The sequence below is a fragment of the Phascolarctos cinereus genome, unplaced genomic scaffold, assembly GCF_003287225.1.
Source record: "Phascolarctos cinereus isolate Bilbo 61053 unplaced genomic scaffold, phaCin_HiC Scaffold_9;HRSCAF=440, whole genome shotgun sequence".
NCBI lineage: Eukaryota > Metazoa > Chordata > Mammalia > Diprotodontia > Phascolarctidae > Phascolarctos > Phascolarctos cinereus.
This window is the reverse complement of record NW_027556402.1, coordinates 5,581,060-5,589,081: the sequence shown is the minus strand read 5'-3', so window position 1 is coordinate 5,589,081 and position 8,022 is coordinate 5,581,060. Positions and strand designations below refer to the sequence as shown.

Below are 8,022 nucleotides of genomic sequence, written 5' to 3'. Positions count from 1 at the left end.
GTACAGATTTCAGCCACAAGATGTCAAACTACAAATGTTCCTGCCTGAATGATCAATGAAGAGAAATTATGGCATAAGTGATGAGAAATTTACAAGATGCTCTTAATATAATTAAAAATAATGCCCCTATTGGCCCTTAACTCTTCTCACGCAGCCTTGGCTTGGCTTGTCTCCAGAACGGACACATTTCAGAAAGAAATTGGAGAGAGCATTATTGGGAATGAAGGAACACATTTTCTTTCTTGGAAGTCAGATTGGGTTGGTCAAAGGCAGTGGCCTTTGTGATCCTTTTGCTCCTTCCATATGAGAAGATTAGGGAGCAGCACCTGCTCAGGCATCTAAACCCTTTTGCCCTGGAGTATAATATCAGAAGAACTCTGGATCAGGGAAATTAATAATTCTTTTTTTTTTAACATTTGCAAAAAATGTGTAATTTTATTTAATCAGTTTTCATATTCTAGATCCTTGAGGTTTAGAGCATCACTCGGATCCTGTGTCCAATGGCCTTGGCAGGAAGATTGCTTCTGAACTTGGCTCGAACCATTCCACTGTTTCCATGAGCTCGAGTAACTTTTCCCCAGATAACTCTTGTTCTGTTTGGTTTCCCACCAGGAGTCACTGTGTTGTTTTTGGCTTTGTATACATAAGCACATCTCTTGCCCAAATAGAATTCAGTTTCATCCCGAGCATAGACTCCTTCAATTTTCAGAAGAGCTGTATGTTCCCTCTGGTTTCATAGGCTTTGCTTGTAGCCAGCAAAAATGGCCTTGGACCACAGTCTTCCAGACATTATGCTGTTCTAGAAGTCCTGTTTCCAGCATGCCTCCCCTGCTCCAAGATGGAGGAAAAAAAGAATAAAAAGGCAATAATTCTTTTTTAAAGTCAAATGGAAATGATGTAAATATGATTAGAGAAGCATGCACTTACTTCAGTAAGCATAAAATTAAGGAAGAAATGATCTAGGCTAATTATCAAGTCCTCTGAGTCTGTGATCTCAAAATCAGAAAATAGAGTTATTGCTGTTATTAATAAGTGTTATTGCCCTCATGGGCAGCTAGGTGGCATAGTAGAGTGTTGGGCCTGAAGTCAGGAAGACTCATCTTTGTGAGTTCAAATCTGGCCTTAGATGCTTTCTATGTGGTCCTGAGTAAGACACTGAACCCTTTTTGCTTCAGTTTCCTCATCCATAAAATAAACTAGAGAAGGAAATGGCAAACCACTCTAGTATCTTTGCCAAGAAACCCCCCAAATGGGGTCATGAAGAGTCAGACGCAACTGAAACAAATGAACAAAAATTGTCATCTTTCCTGGCTATAGAGGAAGTGGGCTCATATAGTCAAAATTAGATTTTCTCACTTCAGATCTAGGCCTCTTTCCAGTTCCCCAGAATTACAGTGTTTCAGAGTTAAAAGGTACCAGTGATCATCTAGACTGCAGCAAAAATTGGTATGTGGGCCAAAAGGTGGCCTTCCCCCTGTTTTTGTACTGCCCAAGAGCTAATGATTTTGCCATTTTAAAATAAAGGTTTTTTTGTATTTTAAAATGTAAAAGAAAATAACAACCAATGATTTCATTAAAGAGAATAACAGCAATGAGACAACACACCAAATTTTGTGAGATGCAAAGCAGTACTTAGCAGAAAACTTATTATGCCTAAGGACTTATATTAATAAAAGAGAGAAAGAGTAGATCAATGAATTGGACATATAACAACTAAAAAACCCTTAGAAAATCAAATCAAATTAAATTAATTTATATTAATTCAATCAACCAAATCAAATTAAAACCCTAATTAAACACCAAAATAGAAATATTGAAAGTAAAAGAAAAACTGATTAAATAAAACAAAGAGCTGATTTTATGGGGAAAAAACAAACCATAAAACAGATTAATCCTTGTCTAATTTACTTTTTGAAAAAGAAACAAGAAAACCAAATTACCAATTTGAAAATAAGAAAGGGTGAATGCATAATCAAGGAAGACGAAATTAAAGCAATTATTGTCAGCTACTTTGCCCAACTTTATGCTAATAAAACAATCTAAATAAAATAAATGAATATTTATAAAATATAAATTGCCCAGATTAATCAAAGAAGAAATGTGATACTTAATCCTTTCTTAGACAAAGAAATTGAACAGGTCATAAATGAGTTGTCTAAGGTAAAAAAAAATACCAGGCTTAGAAGAATTTACAAATGAATTCTTCTAAACTTTTATTTTATTGCTTTTTCCCCCCATAAAACCAGCTCTTAATTTTATTTATTAGTTCAATAGTTTTCTTACTTTCAATTTTCTTAATTTTTCCTTTGTTTTCAGAATTTCTAATTTGGTATTTAATTGGGGGTTTTAAATTTGTTCTTTTTCTAGCTTTTTTAGTTGTATGTCCAATTCATTGATCTCTTCTTTCTCTACTTTATTCATGTAAGCATTGAGAGATATACGACTTCCTTTAAGAATTGCTTTTATTGTATCTCACAAGTTTTGGCATGTTGTCTCATTATCATTCTCTTGGATGAAATTATTGATTGTTTCTTGACCCACTCATTCTTTAGGATTAGATTATTTAGTTTCCAATTAATTTTTAGTCTTTATTTCCATGGCCTTTTATTTGATGTAATTTTTATTGCATCATGATCTGAAAAGGATGCATTTAATATTTCTGCCTTTCTTCACTGGATTGTGAGGTTTTTATGCCTTAATACATGATAAATTTTTGTGTAGATGCCAAGAAAAAGGTATATTCCTTTTTATCCCCGTTCAATTTTCTCCAGAGGTCTACCATATTTAACTTTTCTAAAATTCTTTTCATCTCCTTAACTTATTTCTTGTTGATTTTGTGGTTAGATATATCAAGTTCTGAGAGGGGAGTTTGAGGTCCCCTAGTAGTATAGTTTTATTGCCTATTTCTTCCTGTAACTCTCTTAACTTCTTCTCTAAGAATTTGGATGCTATACCCCTTGGTGCATATATGTTTAGTAATGATATTGCTTCATTCCTTATGTTACCTTTTAGTAGAATGTGGTTTCCTTCCTTTTTAATTCGATCTATTTTACATTTTGCTTTGTCTGAGATCATGATTCTACCCCTGCTTTTTATTTTATTTCAGCTGAAGCGTAATATATTCTGCTCCAGCCTTTTATCTTTACTCTGTGTATATCCCTCTGTTTCAAATGTGTTTCTTGTAAATCACATATTATAGGATTATTTAATCCATTCTGCTATCCACTTCCATTTTATGGAAGAGTTCATCTCATTCACATTCACAGTTGTGATTACTGTCTGTGTCTTTCTCTTCATCCTATTTTCCCCACTGTTTATGTTTTCCTCTTTCTTTTCTGCTCTTCCCTCCTCAATAGAGTTTTGCTTTTGATTATCGCCTCCCTCAATTTGCCTTCCCTTCTATCTGCCCCCTCTCTTTTCTTCCTCTTTTCCCTTACTACTTCTTCCCTCCCTTCTATTCACTCTCTCCCTTTTCTTTCCAATTTTTCTTCCTACTTCCTATAGGGTAAGTTAGATTTCTATAGATAACTGATTATGTTATTCCCTCTTTGAGCCAAATCTGATGAGAGTAAGGTTCAAACAATGCTCATCTCCCTCCTTTCTTTCCCTCTACTCTAATAGGTCATCGTGCCTCTTTATGTCACATAATTTACCCTTTTCTGCCTCCTCCTTTCTTCTTCTCCCAGTACAATCCCTTTCCACCACTTAATTAGATTTTTTATCGTCATATCAAAGTCAACTTACACCCTTGCCCTCTGTCTATGTATATCCCCTTTAAAATGTCATAATAAAGATGCAATTCTCACGAGTTACAAGTATCATCTTCCCTTATAGGGGTGTAAACAGTTTGCCTTTGTTGAATAACATGGATTTTTTTCCTGTTTATGTTTTTATGCCTCTCTTGAGTCTGGTATTTGAAGATCAAATTTTCTGTTGATCATTGGTCTTTTCATCAGGAAGGTTTGGAAGTCCCCTATTTCATTGAATGTGCATCTCCTCCCCTGAAAGATTATGCTCAATTTTGCTGGGTAGTTGATCCTTGGTTGTAGTCCAAGCTCCTTTGCCTTATGGAATATCATATTCAGAGCCCTTCTACCAAACTTTTGAAGAACAATTAATTCCAATACTATATAAACTATTTTAAAAATAGGTAAGGAAGGAATGCAACCAAATTCCTTCTATGACACAAATATGATGCTGATACCTAAACCATGGAGAGCAAAACCAGAAAAATAAATAGACCAAATTCTCTAATGAATATTGATGCAAGCTTTTTAAATAAAATACTAACAAGGAAATTACAGTAATTTTTTACGAAAACCATGTGCTGTGACTAGGAATATAAAGCAGGTTCAATATTAGGAAAATAATAAGCATAATTGAGCATATTAATAACAAAACCCACAAAAATCATATGATCATCTCCATAGATGAAGAAAAAGTTTTTGACAAGATATAATGCCCACTCCTATTTAAAAACATTTGAAAACATAGGAATAAGGGGAGCTTTCCTTAAAATGATAAGTAGTACCTATCTAAAACCAGGAGCAAGCATTATATGTAATAGGGATAAGCTAGAAGGCTTTCCTGATCAGGAGAAGATCAGGAGTGAAGCAAAGATGCCCACGATGACCATCATTACTCAATATTGTACTAGGAATGCTAGCTGTAGCAATAAGACAAGAAAAAGAAATGGAAGGAATATACACAGATAACAAAGCAACAAAGCTATTGCTTTTTGCATATGACATGATGGTATGGAGAACCCTAGAGAATCAACTAAAAACTAGTTGAAATAATGAAAAACTTTTGCAAAGTTGCAAGATACAAAATAAACTCACATAAATCATCAGCATTTCTATATGTTAGCAACAAAACTCAGCAAGAAGAGATAGAGATAGAGAGATAGAAAGATGAATTGCAGACAGTAATTGCAGACAGTATAAAATACTTGGGAATCTACTTGCCAAAACACATAGGAATTATATGAGCACAATTAGAAAACACTCTTCAAGCAAAGACAGATCTAAATAATTGGAAAAATATTAATTGCTCATGGATAGGTTGAGTTAATACGATAAAATGGCAATACTACCTAAATTAATTTACTTATTCAGTGTCACACCAATGAAACTACCAAAGAATTACTTTATGGAGCTAGAAAAAAATAACAAAATTCATCTGGAGGAACTACAGGTCAAGAATATCAAGGGAATCAATGAAAACAAAATGTGAAGAAAGGGGGCCTAGCAGTACCAGATCTCAAATTACATTACAAAGTGATAACCATCCAAAAATTCGGTACTGGATAAGAAATAGAATGGTTGGTCAAAGCAACAGATTATGGAAACAATATAGGGAAGCAAATAACGACTGTAGTTTCTTGTTTGAACCACCCCAAAATCCCAACAACTGGGGCAACAACTCACTAATTTATAAAAACTGCTGGGAAAACTGGAATGTAGTCTGGCAGAAAAGAGGCATAGACTAACATCTCATATTTTATAGCAATATTAACTCAAAATGGGTACATGATTTAATTATAAAGGATGATATCATAAGCAAAGTAGGGGAGCAAATTACCTGTCAGATCAATGGATAGGGTAAAGTTAGTGAAGAGGCAAGCAACAGAGAGATTCATAGGAGGTAAAATAATTTTGTTTACATGAAATTAAAAAGGTTTCACACAAATAAGCCAATGTGGCCAAAATGAGAAAGAAAGCAGGAAGCTGGGGGAAAGTTTTCATGTCAGATTTCTCTGATAAAGGTCTCATTTCTTGAGTGTTTAGGGAACTGAGTCAAATTTATAAAAATAAGAGCCAATTGGCAAATAGTCAAAAAATATGAACAGGTAGTTTTCAGAAGACTAAATTAAAGCTTTTAATAAGTCACATGAAAAAATGCTGTAAATCACTGATCACTAGAGAAAGGCTAATTTTAAAAATCTGAAGTACCACCTTAGGTACTTATCAGATTGGCCAATATGAGAGAAAAAGAAAATAACAAATTCTGGAAGGGATGTGGGAAAATAGTATACTAATGCACTGTTGTTGAAGCTGTCAGCTGGTCCAACCATTCTGGAGAACAATATGGAACTATGCCCAAAGGCTATAAAACTGTACGTACTCTTGGACCCAGCAATACTGCTACTAAGTCTGTACCTGAAAGAGCTCAGCTATAAAAATGATGAAGGGGGTGGTTTTAGAAAAACCTGGGAAGTTTTATATGAACTTAGGAAAAGTGAAGTGAGCAGAACAAGGAAAACATTGTACACAGTAACAAAAATATTGTAATCATAATCAAGTGTGAAAAACTTAGCAACTCTGATCAGTAAGCTAATACACAAGAATGCCAACAAATATTCATGATATAAAATATTATTTACTTTCAGATAGAGTACTGATGGAATCTAAGTACAGATTGAAGCATATTTTTTCTCTTTATTTCTTTTTTCCTCTTTTTTTTTTACTCCACAATGTGACTAATGTGAAAATGTTTCGCATTACTTCATATGTATGATGGGTATTGTATTTTTTGCCTTCTCAAAGAATTGGAGAGGGATGGGGGGGAAGAAAATATGTAACGAAAATTTTAAAAATTTAAAATATTAAAAAATATATCTTAGCCTAAAAGATGTAACAAAAAAAAAATAAATTGTGGGCTAGATTTGTCCCTTAGGTTGTTGTTTGTCAACCATTGATCTAGATCATCATGTGCTTGAAAAATAATTTCCTTACATCTTTGACAAGGGGTTGTCTATTCGATGTTCCTCAGCTTACCCTCTGGACCAAGCATAACCAGTCAAATCCACCTTCCACAGGACAATTGTTCAAGTCCTGAATGGTAACTGCCATGGTGGTCATGGCCTTCTCTTCTCCAGGGTAAACTTTCCCAGGTCTTTCATCTGATCCTCATGTTCTTGAGACCCTTCACCATCCTGGTTGCCCTCCTTTGGACACTTGTCAGTTTATCAATATCTTTCCTAAAATGTGTCCAGCATAGTGTATGATGGTCAAATTGTAGTCCCCAAGGGAAAGGTACAATAAGACTATTACTAGGTGAAGTGACTTTCCTAGGGCCATGCAAGTAGCATGGGGGGGTGGTGGGTAGTAGAGTACAGTGGGCTATTTCACAAATAAGTGAACTTTGAGAAGAGACAAGCAAAGAGAGAATGCTGGAGACTTTGTTTAGAGTCAGTAATAGAAATCATCACCATGATTTTTAGGCATTCTAATCTCTAGACTATCCTTGCTTCTGGGTTGTTCTGTTTGGGTTCATTACTTTGCACTGATAAATGCCTATGTTTAGATTATGCTAGGTATTACTGTAATCACATTATTACATCAAAAGGCAGAGTTGAGTTTCTCTGCATGGTCAGCTACTCCAAAGATTAGTGGCCTTGGAGAGCAATAGGGCTTTTTTTTTTCTTCCTGAGTCAGGCCATGGAATTTATAGATTTCCAATGTTCAAAGTGAAGTAAGTATGAAATATGTATTTAGAACTGTTTTTCCCATAAAGGCACCAGCATTTTTAATACTCTAATATAAATAATATTCTAACATCTAATCTAATCTTCTAATATAAAATATTCTAACATCAATAATAATCCTCCTCCTCTCAATCCAATGTTCTTACTAGAGATGGATCTCCTAGATATAAGCAGGCATTGAAGGTTAAGTAGTGATAGTAGCCACACCTTCAATTGTTTTAACTCATTAGCTTAGTGCTTCTGCCACCTCTTTTGTGATGCCTTTCCTGATCACACTACTCCTCTCCAAACACAGAAGTACACATAGCACACACAGAGTCTCCTCTCCTTGCCCAAATTTCTCATAATATTTCCCCTGGTTCTCCATTGCCCTGATTACAACCGATTGCATATCACCCTATATCAGACTGTAAGGTCTCGGAGGACAAGCACTCTACCTGTTAAAAAAAATCATTGAACACTGCCCTACTCCCAATCCCCAGCACAGGGTCTTAGACATAGTAACCTAATAAAGGTTTGTTGAATTGAATTGG

General features: G+C 34.8%; 1 pseudogene; it reads right to left on the bottom strand.

Annotated features, from left to right (window-relative positions):
* Positions 1-398: 398 nt before the first annotated feature.
* On the bottom strand, positions 399-805 carry LOC110223008 (large ribosomal subunit protein eL33 pseudogene; annotated as a pseudogene).
* Between the last annotated feature and the right edge of the window lie 7,217 nt (positions 806-8,022).